Source organism: Pleurodeles waltl, chromosome 5, assembly GCF_031143425.1.
Source record: "Pleurodeles waltl isolate 20211129_DDA chromosome 5, aPleWal1.hap1.20221129, whole genome shotgun sequence".
Lineage (NCBI taxonomy): Eukaryota > Metazoa > Chordata > Amphibia > Caudata > Salamandridae > Pleurodeles > Pleurodeles waltl.
In genome coordinates this window covers 1,749,650,900-1,749,676,285 of record NC_090444.1, presented here as the reverse complement: position 1 = coordinate 1,749,676,285, position 25,386 = coordinate 1,749,650,900, and the positions used below count along the sequence as shown (strand labels likewise).

The following is a 25,386-nucleotide window of genomic DNA, read 5'->3' as shown; positions in this document are numbered from 1 at the left end:
CCCTAGGTGTCTTGGTTTAAAAAATGCACAGTTTTGATAGGTTTCCCTAGGTGCCGGCTGAGCTAGAGGCCAAAATCCACAGCTAGGGACTTTCCAAAAAACACGTCAGATTTCAATGTAAAAATGTGATGTGTCCATGTTGCCTTTCCTGTGGCAGGCATTAGGCCTACCCACACAAGTGAGATACCATTTATATTGGGAGACTTGGGGGAACACAGAATAGAAGAACAAGTGTTATTGCCCCTTGTCGGTCTCTACATTTTTTCCTTCCAACTGTAAGACAGTGTGTAAAAAAGACATCTATTTGAGAAATGCCCTGTAATTCACATGCTGGTATGGGGTGTCCCCAGAATTCAGAGATGTGCAAATAACCATTGCTTCTCAACACCTTATCTTGTGCCCATTTTGAAAATAGAAAGGTTTCCTTGATAGCTATTTTTCACTCTTTATATTTCACCAAATGAATTTCTGTATACCCGGTATACAATAAAAACCCATTGCAAGCTGCAGCTTCTTTATTAGCTCTGGGTACCTAGGGTTCTTGATGAACCTACAAGCCCTATATATTCCTGCAACCAGAAGAGTCCATCAGACATAACAGTATATTGCTTTTAAAAATCTGACATGGCAGGAAAAAGTTACAGAGTAAAACGTGGAGAAAGATGGCTGTTTTTTCACCTCAATTCTAATATTTTATTTCAGCTGTTATTTTCTGTAGGAAAACCTTGTAGGATCTATACAAATGACCCCTTGCCGAATTCAGAATTTTGTTTACGTTTCAGAAATGTTTAGCTTTGCGGGTCCAACATTGGTTTCAAACCCATTTCTTTCACTAACTGGAAGTAAGCTAAAAGCACACAAAATAGTAAAAATGCGGTATGTCCCAGTAAAGTGCCAAAATTGTGTTGATAAATGTGGTTTTCTGATTCAGGTCTGCCATTTCCTGAAAGCTGTGAAGATGGTGATTGTAGCACAGAAAACCCTTTGTTGATGCCATTTTCAGGAGAAAAACCACAAGCCTCTTTCTGCAGCCCTTTTTTTCCATTTCATTTTTAAAAACAACATTTTTGCTGTATTTTGGCTAATTTATTGGTCTTCTCCGGGGAACCCACAAACTCTGGGTACCTCTTGAATCCCTAGGATGTTGCAAAAACATGGATGCAAATTTGGCATGGGTAGCTTATGTGGACAAAAAGTTATGAGGGCCTAAGCATGAGCTGCCCCAAATAGCCCCAAAAAGGCCTTGCACCTGAGGGGGAAAAGGCCTGGCAGTGAAGGGGTTAACAGGAGGCACACCATTGTTTACAATGGGCCCAATGGGCTTTGCAGAATTAGCATAAAAAATGTTGACGCTAATCCTGCAAAGCTTGGAACAAGTGTGAGAAATGTTGATGCTAGTTCCCTAACTACCGCCATGGTGCTCTGTATCTTAGATACGTTTTAGGGGGGCGCTAAATTGCGCAAGGAAAGTCACGCTGCACTGCGTGCAGCACCACTTTCCTTAAATTAGGTCCTAACTCTTTTATTCACAGGGTATTTCTGCACCACAAAAAATTGTTAAAGCACATGCATCTCCTTAATCTCTTTGTTCATTTGTTCGAACTTTGTTTTTTGTTTATTACACAGACAGGGCCAAGTATTGACCCAAACCCTACATCAATATCTCATTGGACCACAAAGATAATGAAAAAAAAATAAACAAATATGCTAACATATTTTGCTGCATTTCTCATCCCAAATAGACAAACATAAATACCAGAATTCTAAGCAAGAACATGTTTCCCTCTTTGAGGATAAATACTGTATGAAGGTGGCGCTTGAAAATTGGGTGATATTTATTTGGATCTGTCAAATGAAATCGTTTAATGAATTGAAAGATTAATTCTCTCTCAATAGCACAATTTGTTAAAAATTTGACAGATTAGAGACTTTTTGCAAACTCTTTCTAGGGAGAGTTCCTGTGGCGATCAGGTTGCAGTGATGGAGCTGCTTCGGAGCTCAAATGGTTGCAATATTAGAAATCTTTATCCGCTTCTTTTGGACTCTATGCAAGATGATCTGGGGAAGCAGGTGGAGAATTGGGATGGCGGATAGGGGCCGGTGAAACAGCGTTTTTAGTTTCTTTGGAAATGGGCCAGTCTGTATTACTATCAGCTGGGCCACAAGCACAGCATTATAAAACGCTATTCAATTTATATTACACTCCCGCCAAAATAGCTAAATGGGGAAGGACAGTTGGTATCTCTTGTCCACACTGTAATTACACAAATGCAGACTTATGCCATATGTTTTTCAGCTGCGATAGGCTTATAACATTTGTAACTGATATAATGAAATCTTTGGAAATGGTATTGCACCAGGAACTATGTTTAACACCTCAACTTGTAGTGTTAGGTATTGATGAAGAGGTATGCAAGGGACAATCTTATTGTTTTGTGTTCTTGGCCATGTCGGTGATGCGGAGTTGAATTGCATCAGACTGGCTAAAGCCTGACCTTCCAACGTATTATCAATGGTTGGCCCGAATACTGTCAGTGTATTATCTGGAGAGTAGCCTATATACAATTGAGGGTAAGGCTGGTAGAAGGAGGGGGCGATAATATGGGCCCCACTGTCACATTGGGTACGGAATGTGTAACTGATAATCTACTGTAGGTAATGAATTTGAATTTCGTTATTATACAATAATTGCACTGTATGTATCAAAATTATGAATTTTTAGTTGATATCAAAGATGATGGTTGGTTTTCATGTATTTCACTGTGCGTTTAATAAAAAACTTTCAAATTTAAGAAAAAGGAAAAAAAGAACATGTTTCCCTGAATGTTTGGTGGCTGGCAATATTAATTATTTGTGGGTTTTTGTTTTTGAAAGTTGTTTTTTGTTAGTTTTCAATGCAAGGTTTTAGTCATTTTGGTAATCAATTTAGGGAGAGTCTTTCCCTTGCATATATGTATTTATGAATTGTACATGTGCTGTTACCTCAAGATTTCCAGTATACAGTGCTACTATAATACAGTGCAAGCCCATGGTTCTTGAACATGAGATAGAAAAAAAAAAAAAACAACCTCAGCTTAAATGAAAAACAATAGCATCTTTCGCTTGTCAAAGGTATCTGATAGAGACTTCTAGTTGCAGATTCCTTACCTTAGAATTTCTTCCCAGGTGTCAGAATGGATCTGGGTATTTTTTTTTTAGCAATAGCCTTGCACGTCGGTAGGTGGCTTGGGTTGACTCTGCGGTCGTAGTTGGCATCGTAGTCGCCGTGATGACGTCGGGAGTAGTACATAGACGCCGCCTCACTCAGTGACATCAGCTCTTTTCTTTCCGCGCCACATGCTGATCTGGAGAGAGATACCCTGGTCTCTTTTTCACCAATTTCAACACTTTTGTCGAGTTTTTTGGTGAGTTTTTGGTGCGTTGAGGTGTCCCCGAAGACTGGTTTCAAGCTCTGTCACCGCATGATGTTGGTGACGGATCCGCATCGGGTCTGTTGGTGGTGCTTGGAGTGCGACCACCACCCGAAGTTGTGCTTCGAGTACCGGACCATGCACCAAAAGGCCTTGAGGGAGCGGTCCCTCAAGCTCATGGCGGCCCGGCGCTCGACTCCGCGTAGGTCCCAGTCTCGCTCGGTGGGAAGGTCTCGAGATCTCTTCTTCCTCCAAACCTTCGGGCCAAGGTAAGAAGCAGAAGTATAAGCGGTCCTCTCACCCTTCAACTTCACCCAGTCGCTCGCCTGATGCGACACAGGAGGAGCGTTGATGCTCGAGGCCTCCGTCTTCGGAGCCCGCTTCTGGGTCTGCTCTGCGCATCCCCGAATTTCGAGAAGCCGAAGCGGACCCGCCCAATTGAAAGAGTTTTATCAGGCCATGCACCTCATTTTTGGGCAGGCCGTCCCCGATACTGAGCCTTCAGGCCCAAGGGGTGCGGTCGGGGGTGCCTTCAGGGTTCCACGCAAGCGGCTTCGGCTACCGAGGTCCCCCCTGGATCCGCTCTCTGATCCGCAGCGACACCGGCCATACCACTGAGACCTTCCCTGGCGCCGGTTCGATTGTCGACGCTCCCGATGGTGGTACCCACCATCGTCGTCGACCCGGTCCTCTTCTCCGACAACTCAGAGTCAGAACGGCGTCAGCCGATGCCATCTCTGTCTTCGATGGGGCCTACTCACCCCAGGTCGGATTTGGACTCTTTTTCTTATGGGCACGAATTCGGGGAAGAATTGGTGGGGTCCCTGGACCCTTATGAATACCAGGATGACCCTAATTTGGACTGGACACAGGAGTTGGGCGAGGCCAGTGGCCTAGACCCTTCTCCAGATGCTGCCATGCTGTCTGCTCCTACTGTGGCTATGGCAGAGGGAGCAACTTATTCTATGGTGGTCAGTAGGGCGGCTGAGGTCCTTGGCCTTGAGCTGCCTACTGTACAGGTCATATCAAATCTCCTGACAGAGGTGCGTCAGCCAGGGGCTTCCACATCTGAGCCCCTTCTCCCATTTAATGAAGCCCTCACTGATTGGGTACTTGGTCCAAAACCAACACAGGGGCTCCTGTGATCAGGACTATCACACGCCGCAATCGGCCCGCCCTGAATGACCCTAAATTCCTGTCCTAACACCCATGCTTGAGAGTCTTGTCAACCAGGTTTCCTCTTCCTCTGACGCATTCCCTTCTGCACCCTCGGATAGGGAATCAAAAAGGCTGCAACAATTTGGGAAGAAGATGTTTTCTTCCTCCAGTTTCGCGCTGTGGTCCATGAACACCACATGCCATTTGGGCGCCTATACCCACTCTCTGTGGGATACGGTTGCGCAAGTTCTGCCGCAAATACCGGAAGAGGCGCGCGCTATTGTCTCCCAAGCTGTCACCGATGGGAGAGATGCAGGGAAGTTCACAATCCGATGTGGGCTGGACACGACTAACTCGTTAGGTAGATCGATTGCGACGACGGTGACCTTGAGGCACCACGTCTGGTTGTGTACTTCTAGTTTTTCAGGAGATGTCCAACAGTCTCTTATGGACATGCCCTTTTATGGCTCCCGTCTCTTTAGAGACAAAGCGGACTCTGCCTTGGAGAGGTTCAAGGACTCCCGGGCTATGGCTCAGTCCACTACCCCTCGCCCCCAACAATCCTCCTTTTGCCCCTTTCGTGGCCACGGAAGTGGCTTCCTGTCGCATCCCCAACCCAGCCACCGTACCACCCATGCTATTCAGTCGCTGCGTGGCCGGGGATGCGGAATGCCACGTGGGTGTGGGACAGGGAACCAGAGGTCTGCCCAGTCCACCCTTGCTCCCACTGCAACCTCCAAACCCTCCTAGTACGTCCCCTCACTCCGATCCAGTTGGTGGCAGGATTCACCATCACCTGCCCCACTGGGAATGCATCACTACGGACAGGTGGGTTTTGCAGATAGCTTGAAAGGGCTACTCCCTCCCCTTCGAATCTGTCTCCATCAGTCAGCCATCTTCCAGGGGATCATTTGGCACTTCTCCGCCAGGAAGTCGCAGCTCTCTTGGCCAAGGGAGCCATAGAGAAGGTCACTGTGCTAGAAGGTTATGGTTGTTATTCCCACTACTTTCTGATGCCGAAAAAGGACAAGGGCCTACGTCCTATCCTAGACTTTCGGGACCTCAATTACTTCCTCAAGAAGGAGAAATTCAAAATGCTCACCCTGGCTCAGATCCTGTCTGCCTTAGACCCAGGAGACTGGATGGTAGCGTTGGACTTGCAGGACGCTTATTTCCACATTCCCAACCTGCCTGTCCACAGATGTTACCTGCGATTAGTGGTAGGTCATGAGCACTATCAGTTAACCGTGCCCCCCTTCAGCCTTAACAGCGCCCCTCGGGTGTTCATGAAAGTAATGGCGGTGGTTGCAGCTCATCTGCGCAGGTTAGGGTCTCAGTCTTCCCCTAGCTCGACGACTGACTGTTGAAGGCTGACTTGCCCCAGAAAGTCATTTCCCACCTTCAGACTATGACGAGTCTCCTGCATATGCTAGAGTTCACTATCAATGTGCCGAAGTCACACCTGACTCCCTCTCAGGCGCTCCCTTTCATCAGAGCTGTTCTGGACCCAGTGCAGTTTTGGGCTTATTCTCCCGAAAAGGGGGTCCAAGATATTTGGGCTATGATTCCGATCTTTGAGCCTCTGTCTTGGGTTTCAGTGAGGCTGACTCTGAGGTTGCTAGGCCTCATGGCCTCCTGCATCCTGCTAGTAACACATGCCAGATGGCATATGTGGGCTCTGCAGTGGGACTTGAAGTCCCTCCACCAACACGGTATACGCTTGTCGTTGGCATACATTTGTGGCATGGTGTACCAACAAATCTGTTGATTCCCCTCTCTGCTCCTCTTTCTGAGGTTCTTTTGTTCATTCTTTCTTTAGCCCAAAGGGCTCTGCTTTGGGCACTCTTAAAGTGTATTTATCGGCTTTTTCGGCCTTTCTTAGGTTACCTGATCAGTGCTCACTCTTTAGGTCTCCTATTGTCAATCGATTCCTTAAAGGTCTCACCCATTTATTTCCTCCCACTCCGTTTATCATGCCTCAGTGGGACCTCAATCTCGTCCTTACTTACTTAATGTGTACTCCCTTTGAGCCAATGCGCAACTGCCCTCTTGGGCTCCTCACTTTCAAGACTGCCTTTCTTGTTGCCATCAATTCTGCATCGCAGAGTAAGTGAGCTTCAAGCTCTTTTGTCAAAGCCCCCATATTTGCCTGTGCACCCTGAGAAAGTGGTGTTGCGCACAAAGGCTTCCTTCATTCCCAAGATTGTTATGCCTTTTCATGTAGGCCAGTCCATCACCTGCCTACTTTTTACGCACCCCCCCCATCCTTCTTAAGAGGAGGAGCGACTCCACCAATAAGAGCGTTGGTGTTCTATCTCAATCCTACTAAAGATTTCCAGGTGGCGATCAACTCTTTTTTGGAGATGTGGGTGTGAAAAAAGGGAAGGTGGTGCAAAAACATACCATCTCTTGATGGTTACTTCTTTGCATCAAGATGTGCTATGCTTTGGACAAGAAGCAACCCCCTCATTCCACCAGAGCAACTGCTGCTTCCACTGCGTTAGCACGTGGAGTTCCTGTCCTGGATATCTGCGAGGCAACTACATGGGCTTCCCTGCACACGTTTGCTAAACATTACTGCCTGGACGGTCAGGTCCATCGGGACAGCTACTTTGGTTGTTCGGTCCTGCATGACTTTCTAGTATGATCTTGGTTCACAGCCCACCTTTGAAAACAGCATTGCTGGGTATCTATTCTAAAGTAAGGAAACTGCAACTAGAAGTCTCTATCAGATGTACAAGTTACTTACCTTCGGTAACAAAATATTTGGGAGAGACATATTCTAGTTGCAGATTCCTTACCGGCCCATCCATCCTCCCTGCTTGCAAACTGATTTCTAGGGACAGGGATTTCCCATTCAGGTCCTTAGCTCTGGCACACCAATCTCAGTGTTCTTAGCGGCTCTGCGCTTTGGCGTGGAAAATCATTAAAAGAAACTGACGCCACTGCGCTGAGGTGGCGTCTATGTACTACTCCGGACCTTATCACTGTGACTACGACGCCAACGACGCCTGCGGAGTCGACAAACGCCACCTACAAACGCAAAAGGATATTGTTCAAAGAAAAAATCTCCGGATCCAGTCTGACACCTGGGGGAAAATTCTAAGGTAAGGAATCTGCAACTAGAATATGTCTCTACCAGATATTTTGTTACCAAAGGTAAGTAACTTGTACATCCAAACCACCATCGATATTGAATCTTTTCCTCTACATTACAGACAGGTCGATGTTCAGTCATCTTAAACTAATTGGAGAGATGTCCTTGTACTGGTAATGTTCACCTTGGTCACAGCACCTTCAGAATATCTCACTGACAATTTTCTATCCCAGTAGGGGTGTAGTATCTCAATATAGGTTCAGCGGGATCCTCGGGTCCATTAGGACATGTATCAGAGTGGGCCAGTGTAGGAAGTTTGGCTCTGTATGTACTATTTCAAAGTAAGAAATAGCATGTCTTAAGTCCAAGAGTCCAAGGGTTCCCCTTAGAGGTAAGATAGTGGCAAAAAGAGATAATTCTAATTCTCTATTTTGTGGTAGTGTGGTCGAGCAGTAGGCTTATCAGAGGGTAGTGTTAAGCATTTGTTGTACACACACAGGCAATAAATGAGGAACACACACTCAAAGACAATTCCAGGCCAATAGGTTTTTATATAGAAAAATATATTTTCTTAGTTTATTTTAAGAACCATATGTTCAAGATTTACAATCAATACTTCAAATGAAAGGTACTTCACTTAGGTATCATAGGAACATTGAATCAGCAAAATAGCATGTACAGTTTTGGCAAAACTAGACACTGCAAATTTCAACAGTTCCTGGGGGAGGTAAGTATTTGTTAGTTTTGCAGGTAAGTAAACCACCTGCAGGGTTCAAAGTTGGGTCCAAGGTAGCCCACCGTTGGGAGTTCAGGGCAACCCCAAAGTTACCACACCAGCAGCTCAGGACCGGTCAAGTGTAGAGGGCATAGTGGTGCCCAAAACGCATAGGCTTCAATGGAGAAGGGGGTGCCCCAGTTCCAGTCTGCCAGCAGGTAAGTACCCGCGACTTCGGAGGGCAGACCAGGGGGGTTTTGTAGGGCACCGGGGAGGACACAAGTCAGCACAAAAAGTACACCCTCAGCGGCACGGAAGCGGCCGGGTGCAGAGTGCAAACAGGCATCAGGTTTGCAATAGGTTTCAATGGGAGACCCAGGGGTCTCTTCAGCGAAGCAGGCAGGCAAGGGAGGGGCTCCTCGGGGTAGCCACCACCTGGGCAAGGGAGAGGGCCACCTGGGGGTCACTCCTGCACTGGAGGTTGGGTCCTTCAGGTCCTGGGTGCTGCAGGTGCAGTGTCTTTACCAGGCGTCGGGTTCTTGGAAGCAGGCAATCGCGGTCAGGGCGAGCCTTTGGATTCCCTCTGCAGGCGTCGCTGGCGGGGTCAGGGGGGTCAACTCTGGCTACCCACAGGGTCGCCGGGGAGTCCTCCCTGTAGTGTTGTTTCTCCGCAGGTCGAGCCGGGGGCTTCGGGTGCAGAGTGGAAAGTCTCACGCTTCCGGCGGGAAACGTGGAGTCCTTTTAAAGTTGTTTCTTTGTTGCAAGTTGTGGTTTCTTTGGAACAGGGCCGCTGTCCTCGGGAGTTCTTGGTCCTTTTAGAAGCAGGGTAGTCCTCTGAGGCTTCAGATGTCGCTGGACCCTGGGGAGTGCGTCGCTGTTGCAGTTCCTCTCGAAGTGGGGAGACAGGCCGGTAGGGCTGGGGCCAAAGCAGTTGGAGTCTCCGTCTTCTCTGCAGGGCTTCAGGTCAGCAGTCCTTCTTCGTCTTAGGTTGCAGGAATCTATTTTCCTAGGTTCTGGGGGGCCCTAAATACTCAATTTAGGGGTGTGTTTAGGACTGGGGGGTTAGTAGCCAATGGCTTCTAGCCCTTAGGGTGGCTACACCCTCTTTGTGCCTCCTCCCTGAGGGGAGTGGGGCACATCCCTAATCCTATTGGGGGAATCCTCCATCTGCAAGATGGAGGATTTCTAAAAGTCAGAGTCACCTCAGCTCAGGACACCTTAGGGGTTGTTCTGACTGGCCAGTGACTCCTCCTTGTTTTTCTCATTATCTCCTCCGGCCTTGCTGCCAAAAGTGGGGCCGTGGCCGGAGGGGGCGGGCATCTCCACTAGCTGGAATACCCTGTGGCGCTGTAACAAAGGGGGTGAGCCTTTGAGGCTCACCTCCAGGTGTTACAGTTCCTGCTGGGGGAGGTGAGAAGCACCTCCACCCAGTACAGGCTTTGTTCCTGGCCACAGAGTGACAAAGGCACTCTCCCCATGTGGCCAGCAACATGTCTGGTGTGTGGCAGGCTGGCAAAACTAGTCAGCCCACACTGGAAGTCGGGTATGTTTTCAGGGGGCATCTCTAAGATGCCCTCTGGGGTGTATTTCACAATAAAATGTACACTGGCATCAGTGTGCATTTATTGTGCTGAGAAGTTTGATACCAAACTTCCCAGTTTTCAGTGTAGCCATTATGGTGCTGTGGAGTTCGTGTTTGACAGACTCCCAGACCATATACTCTTATGGCTACCCTGCACTTACAATGTCTAAGGTTTCGCTTAGACACTATAGGGGCATAGTGCTCATGCACCTATGCCCTCACCTGTGGTATAGTGCACCCTGCCTTAGGGCTGTAAGGCCTGCTAGAGGGGTGACTTATCTATGCCATAGGCAGTGTGAGGTTGGCATGGCACCCTGAGGGGAGTGTCATGTTGACTTAATCATTTTCCCCCCACCAGCACACACAAGCTGGCAGGCAGTGTGTCTGCGCTTAGTGAGGGGTCCCCAGGGTGGCATAAGACATGCTGCAGCCCTTAGAGACCTTCCCTGGCATCAGGGCCCTTGGTACCAGGGGTACCAGTTACAAGGGACTTACCTGGATGCCAGGGTGTGCCAATTGTGGAGACAAAGGTACAGTTTTAGGGAAAGAACACTGGTGCTGGGGCCTGGTTAGCAGGCCGCAGCACACTTTCAAATCATAACTTGGCATCAGCAAAGGCAAAAAGTCAGGGGGTAACCATGCCAAGGAGGCATTTCCTTACAGCCAGTATCATCAAGTTGTCCCCAATTTGTCATCCCTATGTACTTTTTTCATGTGTGCTTCATCAGCCACTGTCCATTCCAACATATCATTCAGCCAGCCAGCACCTGTGGGAGGGCTGCTGCTTATCCACTTGATAACTATTCGTCTCTTTTCTAGAAAGGTACTCAAACTTCCTCAACAGTTATTTATTTTTATATGTAGGGATCATGTTTAGTTGGCAGTGTTTTATTGTGAAAAGGGTAATCCCATTTGAGTATTCATTTAGTGTATGTAGTACTGCCTGCCAGAAGACCCAGTATTCTGGGTGTTTAAAATATACAAATGCGTCCTCAGAGTAGAGTGAAATTACATGTGTGGACATGCCAGCTGTGAACCACCAGGATCTCAAGACCGCTCTCAAGCTGTATGCAAGTGGCTCAATGGCTAACACAACAAAAAAAGCAGCTAGAGTGGGCAACCCTGTCTAGTTCTCCTCTCCAGTTTGAAGTGCTCTAATAATATCTCTTCTTTTTTGCAGCAGGGCTAGTCGTTTAGTGTATAATAGCCAGACCCACTTGATGAATGCGTGACCCAATCCCACCCGCCCCATCATTAACCATAGGTACTCTAAATTTACAGCATCAGACACCTGTTCAGTGACTAACAATGCTAGGGTGTGTTCGTCCTAGACTATTTGAGGATCATGACACGTGTGATAATGTTACATAAAGTGTTTCTGCATGGAATGAATCCACATTGATCCTTATGTATGAGTTCAGGAATGATTTGCATAAGTCTAGTCTTTAATATCTTACTCAGTATCTTTATGTACACATTGAGCATAGACAGTGGACAGTAAGCAGTGACCTCCAGCGGATCTTTGTCTGACTTGCGGGGAAGGATTATAATTGCTTTCCTCATGTTGTCAGACAATATGCCTTTGTCATAAGCTTCTATATATACTTCTAGTAGGTGATCAACCAACAACCAGGCACTCATTTGGTAGAGTTTGGCTGGCAGTCCGTCCTCGCCTGGTGTTTTGCCTTCTGCATTGAGTGAATAGCCACTAGTATTTCTTCCTTCGCTATTGGTGAATATAAGGTTTCGCACTGTTGCGCCGTAACCCTCTGTATTGAAAGATCATCTAGACATCCAGCTACCTCAAGGCCTATGTCCCACGGGGCTGTGTGTAAACGTTACACAGGTGGCAAACAAATGCTTTATTAATTCCTATCTGTGTACCGTATTTCCCTACCTTAGGTGTCTATGATTACCAAAGTGGACTTGTGCATTTCACTTCTTATTAACCGCGCCATCATCCTGCCTGCTTTTATGTCCTTCTCTATATAGCCTACCCCGGAACGTTGTGGTTGTAAATCTGTCCAGTCTGTCCCAAGTCTTCAGCAGTAATTTTCTTAGATCTCTCCATTCAATCAATTTGTCGGGAATCAAGGATATTGCTGCTTCTACCTGCTTATGATGGGTGTCTTGGATTTGAATGGATTTGTCCAGTTGTAGTTTAACCCTATATGTCTTTGCTAGGCATTCCCCCTGAGTACCACTTTCATGGCATCCCACTCAGTGGCCCTACCGCGAGTGCTTCCCCAGTTGTCATCAAAGTAATGCAGTAGTGGCTCTGTCAGCCATATGGCAAAGAGTGGGTCAGGCAATGCCTCCACTCATAATCACCATCCCGGGACTGTTGGAGTGTTCTTTCTATATTCGTAGGTAAGTAACGGTGTTGAGTGACCTGAAAGGTATCTAGTGAGGGAGGTAAATTCTGTTCTCTTTTGACCATGGGACATTTGTATCAGGAATCAATTAAGTCCACTATTAGTACCTGAGGCAGGTGTACAACAAGAATATGCTTTATGATAAGGGTGCTGATCTGCCACACATCTAGGAAGCCCAACCCAGCCATTGCTTCCATTAGTGTGCCTGTCATGTTGGGCTTTGTACCACCCTTGGGAGGATGCATGTCTAGGTTGCCATCCAACACATAGTTTTGGTCCCAACTACTATTGATTCTGTAGGAACATGTTAAATTGCAAGCCTCAGAAACGTAAAGGTTTCCATCAGCACATTTGGAAGCATAAGCTGTAATTAAACCCCTATCCTGCACATCTAGGGTACCAAAAAAGTAAAATGTATCTACCTTCAAAATCAATTTTCGTTTCCCTCATTTGGAGGGGATATCTGGTGCCAACCAGCTCAGGACTCCCCCTGCATATCCGGAATATGACGCATCAAATATTTGTCTCCTCCATTTTAATCGAAGGCGCTGTATGCAAATGCCACAGATATGTGTCTCTTGCATCATTATTATACCCACTACATAACTTTTAAGATAGATGTATACTGTATGATTTTTGGCAGGTATATTAAGTCCCTGGATGTTCTGTGTCAAAAGTCCACCTTTCCAACCCATATATGTATCTAATGTTGGTAAGTTGTCAGTCTGGCTAATGCATAACCAGCCCATTGCTGTTCCACTGAGCATTGCCCCCTACAAAACATATGGTGTAGCTCAGACGAGATCAGTACTATACAAGTCAATCAAGTAAATAAGTACCCTGACTAACCCCACCCACCCACAGACAGTGCATACATCAACAAAGTCAGCCCTAACGGCTAGTTATAAGAAACTGTCACCACCTTACTCAAACAACAATCCACATAGCTCAGCCATCTTGTTGATGCACAGCGTTGGAACCCGGTCCCAGCAACGCCCCAGCACCTACGAGTAAAGGCACGTCCACACAAGATCCAGAATCCCCAGAAACTCCCAGCATTCACAAAATAGCACCTCCATCATGTGGGCGTCCTTGAGGTAAACCAATTATATCCTCACTTTAGATCAGCCGATCATTGACCTCATGAGACCAAATCAAGTCTCCTAAGTATTTCGTCCCACTGGGACTACCCAGATATTGTTAACATCTACTTCCTGTTAATTTGATAAGCTATATGACTTTGACTAGAGAATCACAGGTCATTTCGCATACTTTGAGTGGTTATTGCAACATGAGACAGTTTAAATAAGTTAATAATTTAGATCTCTCACCCGTGCTATCACTCAGTGACGCATTCATCTGTTGTCCCTGTGAGAAAGACGCTGTTGGGTGTCCAGTGAGTGTGTCTAATAATGTTACATCTTGCTGAACTTTGATGCGGCCTAACCTCCCATTTGATTTCTGTTTACCAGTTCGTTATTGGTGGGTTTTGTTAAGGATTGTAGCCTGCCCAATCAATTATGTAATGTTAGCATAGATCACTAAATTGTGGAAGGATTACTGTTTCTGGTGCACAGTTCATCCCATGACAAATCAAACTTAGGGGCATATTTATACTCTGTTTGCGCCGGATTTGCGTCGTTTTTTTTACGCAAATCCGACGCAAAGCTAACTCCATATTTATACTTTGGCGTTAGACCCGTCTAGCGCCAAAGATCTTGGAGTTTGCGTCATTTTTTAGCGTGGACACCTACCTTGCGTTAATGATATGCAAGGTAGGCGTTCCCTTCTAAAAAATGACTCTAAGGCATGTGCGCCTTATTTAAACTCCTGTGCAAAAATGACGCACGGGAGTGGGCGGGCCTTAAAAAATGACGTCCAGCCGCTTTTGCGTCGTTTTTTAACGCCTGGTCAGGGCAGGCGTTAAGGGACCTGTGGGCTCGGAAGGAGCCCAGAGGTGCCCTCCCATGCCCCCAGGGACACCCCCTGCCACCCTTGCCCACCCCAGGAGGACGCCCAAGGATGGAGGGACACATCCCAGGGAACTTAAGGTAAGTTCAGGTAAGTTTTTTTTTTTTTTTTTTTTTGTGGCATAGGGGGGCCTGATGTGTGCCCCCCTACATTCCACTATGCCCAATGGCCACGCCCAGGGGACATAAGTCCCCTGGGCATGGCCATTGGGCAAGGGGGCATGACTCCTGTCTGTGCTAAGACAGGAGTCATTTCAATGGGGGTTGGGAGTCCAAAAAAATGGCGCAAATCGGGTTGAGGCCAATATTTTGCCTCAGACCTGACTTGCCCCATTTTTTGACTCCCAAGCTCCATTTTCCCCTACGCCGGCGCTGCCTGGTGTGAGTCATTTTTTTTTACGCACACCAGTCAGCTGCCCCGGCTAACGTCATTCAATAAATAAGGCGCCCGCATGGCGCTTTGGAATGGCGTTAGCCGGCGTTAAAGTTTTTTACGCACAACTGCGTTGGCGCAGTTGTGCGTCAAAAAGTATAAATATGGCCCTAAGGGCTATAGTGAAAGTATAAAAACTATGGGGGTCATTCTGACCTCGGCGGTAAAAGGCGCCTACCGCCGGTCAGAAATCCTCCATAATCCCGCCGCGGTCGCGGAAACCCGCCACGGTCATTCTGACCCGCAGAAGGCAAACCTCCGAAAATCCGACAGCCACAACAGACCGCCAGACCAGCGGTCGGCGGAAAAGTGGAGGTGACAAAACCTCCACCGTCACGCCAACAGAAATACGCCCATGCCATTACGACCCACGAATCCACGCGGCGGTCTTTCAAACGCGGTATTCCATTGGCGGGACACACCGCCGCGGTCAGAATACACACAAACGAACAAAACTCAGCCACATTGGCCGATTTGAATACCACACACCTGATACACATACACACACCACTCCCACACACACAATACAATATAAAACACACACCCACATCACCCACAAACCCCTACGACAGAAAATTCTGAAAGAAGGCCAGAGCGAGACACCACCATCCACAAACTAGCAGCCACAGCCACTCAACACCATCACCCACACACTATCCACACACAAAACAACACACACCACCACACTCAACACACTTAACTACACATACTCCACCCCACACATCATACACACCACCCCATGGCACCCAAAGGCACCCCCGCTTCTCAGACGAAGAACTCAGGGTCATGGTGGAGGAAATCGTTCGTGTAGAGCCCCAGCTGTTCGGCACACAGGTCCAATACACCAGCATTGCCCGGAGGACGGAGCTATGGCAGAGGATTGTCGACAGGGTCAACGCTGTGGGACAGCACCCCAGAAATCGGGAAGACATCAGGAAGCGATGGAACGACCTACGGGGGAAGGTGCGTTCCATGGTATCCAGGCACAACATCGCCGTGCAGAAGACTGGCGGAGGACCCCCACCTCAACCCCCACAATTTACAACATGGGAGGAGGAAGTCTTGAACATCCTGCATCCTGACGGCCTCGCAGGAGTCGGCGGAGGAATGGATACTGGTAAGTTGAAGCTTCACTACTGCTTCCCCCCCACCTGCATGCCAAATCATACCCCAACCCTCACCCCCATCCTCGAACCCCACCCTCACCCCCATCCTCACCCCCACCCTCACCCCCACCACCATCCTCACCCCCACCACCATCCTCACCCCCACCACCATCCTCACCCCCAGCACACCTATTCCCTGCCAATGTCTCACCATCACAACCCACACATCCAAAAACCTAGGCCTGCATGCGTCCACTAAGCATGGACACCCATCACCAAAGCATGCCCAATGCATATACACATCCCCCCCACAAGCCACCCTCACCAAAGCACCCACACACGAATGCCAGCACTTGGGGACACGGGAACCCACAGATACACCCATATGCCACACATTGAAACTATAACCCTACCTCTATACCCCTGCAGGACCCGACCGTCAACACACCGCCGCGGAGGGCCCAGAATTCTCCACACCCCCCACCCAAGAGGCCGTCAGCGATGACAGCAGCTCTGTCGACCTGGACACCGATGACCAGCCCGGACCATCGGGGACCTCTGGACAGTCGGTTCCCCTCACACAGGCCCAGGCCAATACAGACCCCAACCCCTCTGGGAACACCAGCACAGCTCCCACCCAGCAGGCCCATGCCTCTGTCTCCATGGCGCGTCAATCTGCGGTGTGTCTACCACTACAGGGCACCCAGGATAACCCACCACCCCAACAACAACAGGGACCTGGGGGCAGTGGTAGTGGGCACACCGGCCAGGGGGCAGAGGCCCAGGGAAACAGGGCAACTCGGAGGGCAGCTGTGCGACAGGGGGGGGACGGGCCCAGGGAACCCACTCTCCACGAGGCCCTCACCACCATCATGGGAGCATACAACCGCTCCCAGGAGACGATGGCGACGGTACTGGCCCGGTTCCAGGAGATCCAGGTACTGCAGGAGGAACACTATCGGGGGTACAGGGAGGACATCAGAGCCCTCACCTCCCCCCTGGTTACCATGGTAGGGCTGCTGCAGGACCTCATCAACACCAGGACGGACACTCAACAACACCCAAGGGCCCCTGCCACTAGCCTGGACCAAGAACAGCCAACCACCTCCGCCGGCGCTAGTGGACAGGAGGCCCCCGCACAGCAGCAGCCCACCAGACCCCCACCTCCTGCAGGAGAAGAACCACCCCGCAAGAGGGCCCTGAGATCTCGCAAGAAGACAGAGTAGGATGTCAAGACCCCCGCCAGCAAAGGATACCACCTGATGTCAGCCCACTGTCCCACATTGTCACCCTGTCCATCCTTGAACTGCCCATGCTCCATCTCTCCACAGGCCTCTGGACAATGCACCTGTGTGACTGTTACTCTGGACTCTGCCATGGACATTCCTTCACCATAGCCCCCACCCACTTGAAACCACCCATCCCATTTTGAGCACTTAAATAAACACCTATTTTGCACAAAACTATCTGGAGTCTGGCTGTGATTTCAAAATATTGTAATTGACATGACAGTGCAAATATGTCCTTGTACATAGTGAAGTCAACAAACAGCTGCCACAAAGCTGTAGTCCATGGGGAAACGAAGCACAGGACTCGTAGTGGGGACCCCAGATCTGAAATAGGGAGGGAAAAGCCACAACTCAGTCATCATACACTGGGGCAAATAGACAGGCAGCAGAGATGCAGGAGAGTAGTTCACATTTACTAAATTATCTTTGAATTGTTACCTGTGTCCTATTGGAAGTACTGTTCAATGATTCTGTCCCTGTTGTCTGTTTCAGCCCCGTCGTCTTCCTCCTCGTCCCTCTCCTCAGGTTCCACCGCTGCCACAACACCACCGTCTCGACCATCCTCCTGCAGGAAAGGCACCTGGCGGCGCAAAGCCAGGTTGTGAAGCATGCAGCAGGCCACGATGATGTGACACACCTTCTTAGGTGAGTACATTAGGGATCCACCTGTCATATGCAGGCACCGAAACCTGGCCTTTAGGAGGCCAAAGGTGCGTTCGATCACCCTCCTAGTACGCCCATGGGCCTCATTGTACCGTTCCTCTGCCCTGGTCCGGGGATTCCTTACTGGGGTCAGTAGCCACGACAGGTTGGGGTACCCAGAGTCCCCCAATAGCCATACACGGTGTCTCTCTAGCTGTTCCATCACGTAAGGGATGCTGCTATTCCTCAGGATGTAGGCGTCATGCACTGACCCTGGGAATTTGGCATTTACATGCGAGATGTACTGGTCAGCCAAACACACCACCTGGATGTTCATTGAATGGTAACTTTTTCTGTTCCTGTACACCTGCTCCCTGTCTCTTGGGGGAACCAAAGCCACATGGGTCCCATCAATGGCACCAATGACGTTGGGAATATGTCCAAGGGCGTAGAAATCACCCTTCACTGTAGCCAATTCGCCCACCTCAGGGAAAATGATGTAGCTCCTCATGTATTTCATCAGGGCAGACAACACTCTGGATAACACCTTCGAAAACATGGGCTGAGACATCCCAGAAGCAATTCCCACTGTTGTCTGAAATGACCCACTTGCCAAGAAATGGAGTACCTACAGGACCTGCACCAGAGGGGGAATCCCTGTGGGTTGGCGGATGGGGGACATCAGGTCGGGCTCCAGCTGGGCACACAGTTCATGTATAGTGGCACGGTTAAGACGGTAGGTCAGGATAATGTGGCGTTCTTCCATTGTCGACAGGTCCACCAGCGGTCGGTACACGGGAGGATTCATCCGTCTCCTCGCCAAACCCAGCGGACGGTGCCTAGGAAGGACAACATGGAACACACAGTCAAGCAACCCACAGGTACGTACTCACAGCTAGCACAGTAAACGATTCTCTATGCAGTGAATGGCGTGTCTGAGTGGCTATGCAAGGCCTAGGCCTGTGTGACGCAGTTGAAATTGAGCCATGTGGACCCTCGAAATGGCGGCTGCCTGACCTGTGAAGTGTGACAATGGGATGTCAGGTCAATGCGCTGACGTGGCACACCGCGGCGGGCGGCGGGCGAAGACCGCGGCGCGAAGCCGCATTGGTTAACATTGAAGCCTATGGGTTTCAGGAGCCAATGGCGAAGGGCGCCGGCGGTGGCGGTACGCACCGCCGCGGTACGCACCGCCGCGGACGTGACCGCCATTTTCTATCTACTTATCCACTTGCGACTTGAACTTTCACAGGAGAGGACCTATACTGCAAGTGTTGCTGTGACCTCGGTCTGGAAGGGACAATGGCTGCTGCGCCTGGGGAAAGGGCCCCTGCCTTCACTGGAGAGGAGTTGGAGAAACTTGTGGATGGGGTCCTCCCCCAGTATGCGCTACTCTACGGTCCTCCAGACCAACAAGTGAGTTAAATTCAATCTGGATTTGGGGCCACTGGCTGGCGTGGGGGCCTGGCGGGGGGGCATGGCGGGGATGGGGGGGCATGTTGGGGCTGGCGGGGGGCCTGGCGGGGATGGGGGGGCATGTTGGGGCTGGCGGGGGGCATGGCGGGGATGGGGGGGCATGTTGGGCCTGGTGGGGGGCATGGCGGGGGGCCTGGCGGGGATGGGGGGCATGTTGGGGCTGGCGGGGGCATGGCGGGGGGCCTGGCGGGGATGGGGGGGCATGTTGGGGCTGGCGGGGGGCATGGCGGGGGGCCTGGCGGGGATGGGGGGCGTTGGGCCTGGCTTGGGGGCCTGGCGGGGGGCCTGGCGGGGATGGGGGGGCATGTTGGGGCTGGCGGGGGGCCTGGCGGGGATGGGGGGGCATGTTGGGGCTGGCGGGGGGCCTGGCGGGGATGGGGGGGCATGTTGGGGCTGGCGGGGGGCATGGCGGGGGGCCTGGCGGGGATGGGGGGCGTTGGGCCTGGCTTGGGGGCCTGGCGGGGGGCCTGGCGGGGATGGGGGGGCATGTTGGGGCTGGCGTGGGGCCTGGCGGGGATGGGGGGTCATGTTGGGGCTGGCGGGGGGCCTGGCGGGGATGGGGGGGCATGTTGGGGCTGGCAGGGGGCATGGGGGGGCATGTTAGGGCTGGCGGGGGGCATGGCGGGGGGCCTGGCGGGGATGGGGGGCGTTGGGCCACTGGCAACGAAAATGCAGACAAACTTGAACGTGGTATTTCTCCCTCCCTGTACGTGTCACATAGGTCCGCGCCCATGAGAAGATCGGGATTTGGCGTGCCATCGCCAAGGAAGTCCGGACCCTGGGGGTCCACCATCGACGGGGCACCCACTGCCGCAAGAGGTGGGAGGACATCCGCCGCGGGACCAAGAAGACCGCCGAGTCTCTGCTGGGGATGGCCTCCCAACGTAGGCGGGGTGCCTGCCGTCAACTGACCCCCCTGATGTTCCGGATCCTGGCGGTGGCCTACCCTGATTTGGATGGGCGCGTGAGGGCAGCACAGCAGACACAAGGGGGTGAGTACAAGCATTATCTACTCTGTTGTCGTGCAGTGGAGGTGTCTGGGTGGGGGAGGAGGGCTGTGGGTCCCCCTAGGCCAGGGCGATATCTGTAGGCTGGGCACCCCCGTAAGCCCCTGTGTCCCCAGCCAACACCCTCAGTAGTTTGTCAGTACAGCCATCCCTGGGCCGTGTCATCCATGGGTGCAGTTGTCAACTCTAGGCGTGTAGGGCATGTTCCACGGAATGCGTAGCGGACCCCAAGTGCGCAACTTAGTGCAGGGGGCATCTGTGTCTGTCATGTCCGCTAACTGTACTGGAGATCCATGTACTCAATATCCCTTTATTTCTCTCTCCCCCCCCCTTTTTGTTTGTCTTTCTGTGCTTGTGTGCATCAGCATCATCAGGCGGAGGAGAAGTGGCATCGGGGCAGGAGGGAGCTGCATCTCACATGGCCCAGGAGGGCCATGCCACAGAGTCAGACTGGACCAGTGAGACGGAGGGCGAGGGGAGCTCCACAACGGGGACGACTGGACCCTGCAGCGACACGGACACGTCCTCGGAAGGGAGCTCCCTTGCGGGGGTGGCACCATCCGTGCCCCCCGCCATTACAGGTACAGCCGCCACCCAGCGCACCATCTCTGCCCTCCCAGCAGCCCCTCAGCGTTCGCCCCGTGCCTGCTCTGCCAGGAAGCCGGGCATCTCCTTCGCCCCAGGCACCTCAGGCCCTGCCCCTGTTACCCCCGCTGCCCTCAGTGAGGAGGTCATTGACCTCCTCCAAACGCTCATTGTTGGGCAGACTACCCTTTTGAATGCCATCCAGGGGGTGGAGAGGGAGGTTCATCGCAGCAATGCGTAGCTGGAGGGCATTCATTCGGGTCAGGCTGCCCATCAGCGATCGTTCCAGGCTCTGGCCTCAGCACTGACGGCAGCCATTGTCCCTGTCTCCTGCCTCCCTCTACTAACTCCCTCCTCCCAGTCTCCTGTTCCTCTGCCTGTCCCACCCACACCATCAGACCAGCCTGCACACACCTCAACACCCAAGAGAAGCTCATCCAAACATAAGCACCACAGATCACGCAGACATTCACACACGCAACATTCCGATGCAGACATGCCAACAGTCACTACCACCTCTGTGACCCCCACCTCCTCGTCTCCCTCCTCCCTCCCTGTGACGTCTACACTCACACCTCCATTCACCTCACCATCAGCCAGTGTTTCCATCACCAGCACACCCTCCACTCCAGTCCGCACACGTGCAGTCACCACCCCCACTGCCATTTACACATCCCCTGTGTCCTCTCCCACTGTGTCTGTCACCCCCTCTTCCACACCACACAAACGCAGCCACCCACCCACCCAACAGCCATCCACCTCACGACAGCCTATCCCTCCTGCACCTGCACCCAAAGACAGCAAACGTGACTCACCTACAACCACATCCTCTCCCTCCACTCCCATTCCCACTGTACCTACCACTCTCCATTGTCCCAAGAAACTCTTCCTCGCCACTGCTAACTTCTTTCCTGACCCTGAGCCCCCCCCTCCTTCTCGTCGGGGTAAGAAGAGCACCTCAGCCACCACCAGCCCTGCAGCCCCCTTGACAAGGGTGCAGGGGTATTGGAACCCACCAGCCCGCATGTCTGGATCTTCGCCCAGCAGCAAGGGGACAGCCAGCCCACCCCCTGGGAAGAGGAGCAGAAGGCGGAAGGGGCGCCGCAGGAGCCCGGCTTCTACATCCCCCCCCGGACACCACCCAGAGACAGTCACCAGCCACAGCTCCAAAGGGAGGAAAGGGACACAGACTCCCGACTAAGGAGGGCAAGGGCAGCAAGTCGGAGAGGTCAGGCTGCAGGCCTGCTGCCCAGGAGGAGCCCACCACCCCCATAGCCGCTGCCCAGGGAGGACCCAGCCCAGCTGGCCAGGAGGGCCCCACCACCCACAGCCCAGGTGGCCATTGAAGGAGCACCATCCCCGCTGCCCAGGAGGGCACCACCAGGCAATGAGCAGTTGGCCATAGACCGGCCGCCGTCTCAAGCACCGCTGAACTGGGCCCCGCCGTCTCAAGAACCGCTGAACTGGGCCCCGCCGTCTCAAGCACCGCTGAACTGGGCCCCGCCGTCTCAAGAACCGCTGAACTGGGCCCCGCCGTCTCAAGCACCGCTCCGCTGGGCCCCGCCGTCTCAAGCACCGCTCCGCTGGGCCCCGCCGTCTCAAGAACCGCTGAACTGGGCCCCGCCGTCTCAAGCACCACTGAACTGGGCCCCGCCGTCTCAAGCACCGCTGAACTGGGCCCCGCCGTCTCAAGAACCGCTCCGCTGGGCCCCGCCGTCTCAAGCACCGCTGAACTGGGCCCCGCCGTCTCAAGCACCGCTGAACTGGGCCCCGCCGTCTCAAGAACCGCTCCGCTGGGCCCCGCCGTCTCAAGCACCGCTCCGCTGGGCCCCGCCGTCTCAAGCACCGCTCCGCTGGGCCCCGCCGTCTCAAGCACCGCTCCGCTGGGCCCCGCCGTCTCAAGAACCGCTGAACTGGGCCCCGCCGTCTCAAGAACCGCTGAACTGGGCCCCGCCGTCTCAAGCACCGCTGAACTGGGCCCCGCCGTCTCAAGAACCGCTGAACTGGGCCCCGCCGTCTCAAGCACCGCTCCGCTGGGCCCCGCCGTCTCAAGCACCGCTGAACTGGGCCCCGCCGTCTCAAGAACCGCTGAACTGGGCCCCGCCGTCTCAAGCACCGCTGAACTGGGCCCCGCCGTCTCAAGCACCGCTGAACTGGGCCCCGCCGTCTCAAGAACCGCTGAACTGGGCCCCGCCGTCTCAAGCACCGCTCCGCTGGGCCCCGCCGTCTCAAGCACCGCTGAACTGGGCCCCGCCGTCTCAAGAACCGCTGAACTGGGCCCCGCCGTCTCAAGCACCGCTGAACTGGGCCCCGCCGTCTCAAGCACCGCTGAACTGGGCCCCGCCGTCTCAAGAACCGCTCCGCTGGGCCCCGCCGTCTCAAGCACCGCTCCGCTGGGCCCCGCCGTCTCAAGAACCGCTGAACTGGGCCCCGCCGTCTCAAGCACCGCTGAACTGGGCCCCGCCGTCTCAAGCACCGCTGAACTGGGCCCCGCCGTCTCAAGAACCGCTCCGCTGGGCCCCGCCGTCTCAAGCACCGCTGAACTGGGCCCCGCCGTCTCAAGACCCGCTGAACTGGGCCCTTCAAGGCAAGAAGCGCTGAACTGGGCCCTTCAAGGCAAGAACCGCTGGCCCTTTGGCAGACGTGGCAGGGCAGGATCTGTCTCGGGCAGGGCTGCAGGATGTCCTCTGGCCAACATGCCTCCTCCAGTGGCAGTGGGGTCTGTTATGGACTGTATGGACTGTGGCTTTGCACTCCCCAGGATGGCCCAGTGGGCAGGCCACCCACTGTATGGACTGTATGGACTGTGGCTTTGCACTCCCCAGGATGGCCCAGTGGGCAGGCCACCCACTGTATGGACTGTATGGACTGTGGCTTTGCACTCCCCAGGATGGCCCAGTGGTCATGGAGTCCCCTCGTGGATCTGGCGTTGTGTACTCAAGTGGCTGAGGTGCCCCCCCTTCCCTTCCCCCTGAGGTGCCTGTCCTATTTTCTTTCTGATGCCCCTGCAGTGTTCTCTCCGTGGAGTTCTTGTTGTGGGACTGGGCCTTGCCCCTTTGCACAGGACCCCTGTGGTCCACGGACAGTGGTTGGACTACATTTAGTAGCTGTATATATTTTGTACATAGTTTATTTATTTATTGGGATTACTGGTGTCCATATTTCAATATATCTGCCCGTTTATGATCTCTTCTTTTGGTCTTTGCATTATTTCGGAGGGGGGGGTTTGTGGGTTGTGACAGTGATCTGTGGGAATGCATTGATGTGTGTGTTGTAGTGGGTATGGGTGGGTGGGTGTGTGCCGGTAATCTTTTCCCTCCCCTGTGTCGTAGGTGCAGTACTCACCGATGTCTTCCGCGCCGCCGGGCGTGCTCCTGGTACAGGAGCAGGTATAGGAGTGCGGGGATGACCTGCAACTCGGGTTCCATACTGCCGGAATCTCGCGTGGAGTGCGTAGAGGTGAGCGTTTTCCCGTTCGTAGTCTGTTTCCGCCGTGTTTTTATCGGCGGTGCTCCCGCCCCGGAAAAGGTGGCGGATTGGTGGGTCGTGATAGGGTGGGCGGTACATTGTCTGCCGCCTGGCTGTTGGCGGGGACCGCCGCGCTGTTTGTTTGTGCCGCCGTGGCGGTCGGAGTGTTAATGCGGCGGGCTGTGTTGGCGGTTCCCGCCAGGGTCAGAATTGCATATTTTGGACCGCCGGCCTGTTGGCGGCTTGGCCGCCGCATTATCACCGACCGCCAGGGTCAGAATGAGGGCCTATATCTTTTATTATTCCATGTGACCTAAGTAATTTGTTGGTGCAACCAAACCTCTTTGTTGTGGCTAGCTGGCTGGTAAAATAGTCTCAACATCACTTTTTTGTTTCATAAAACTGTTAATTCCCGTCATTTTTCCTGCCAAGAAATGACTCCCATCTGTGGTCTTCTGGGTCTCCTGAGTGTGATGGTATCAGACATGTATGTTTATCTGTGGGATTGGGGTACCCATAGGCAACAAACTCGTTACAGTAAATTTATGAAATTTGGAATGTAACTTAAAGCAAAACAACTGTTTGGGGTACCTTTCCTCCTTCAAGTCAGTTTAAAAAAAAATCAGAACACCTCCATGTAATTGCCTGATATTATAGTAATCCAGAATTCGATGGGGCTCAAATGTCACCTTATTCCTAAATTGATTCTTGGGGACATTTAAAAAAGATGGGTCCTTATTTACAACTTTTGGGTGCAGGGCAGTGCCTCAAGGCTTCTTGCTGCTCTGCCCGGCATCAAAAGGGAAAGGTAGGAATGTGCTGTATTAATGACATACGGTGCATTCCTGTCCTTTCTGCCTGTGTCCGCGCACAAATTTGGGCCTTGCGCCTATGCAGGTGCCCTTTCACCATGGTGCAAGGGTGTCTGCGTTGTTGGCACAACTGTTTTTGTGCAGGGACGGGCACCTTCTTGCCCAAACACAATCAGTGGAGGTGTTTTCCTCTTTTTATGTGTGCTGCAGAATGCATCACACATAGAGGGAATAAAGAGAAGTAATAGAGGGTCTCATTTA

General features: G+C 52.2%; 1 protein-coding gene across 1 annotated transcript in view; it reads left to right on the top strand.

Moving 5' to 3' along the window:
- Nucleotides 1–25,386, top strand: part of PKHD1 (PKHD1 ciliary IPT domain containing fibrocystin/polyductin) — a 1,684,711-nt gene that overhangs the window by 467,495 nt on the left and 1,191,830 nt on the right. The window lies entirely within an intron of this gene.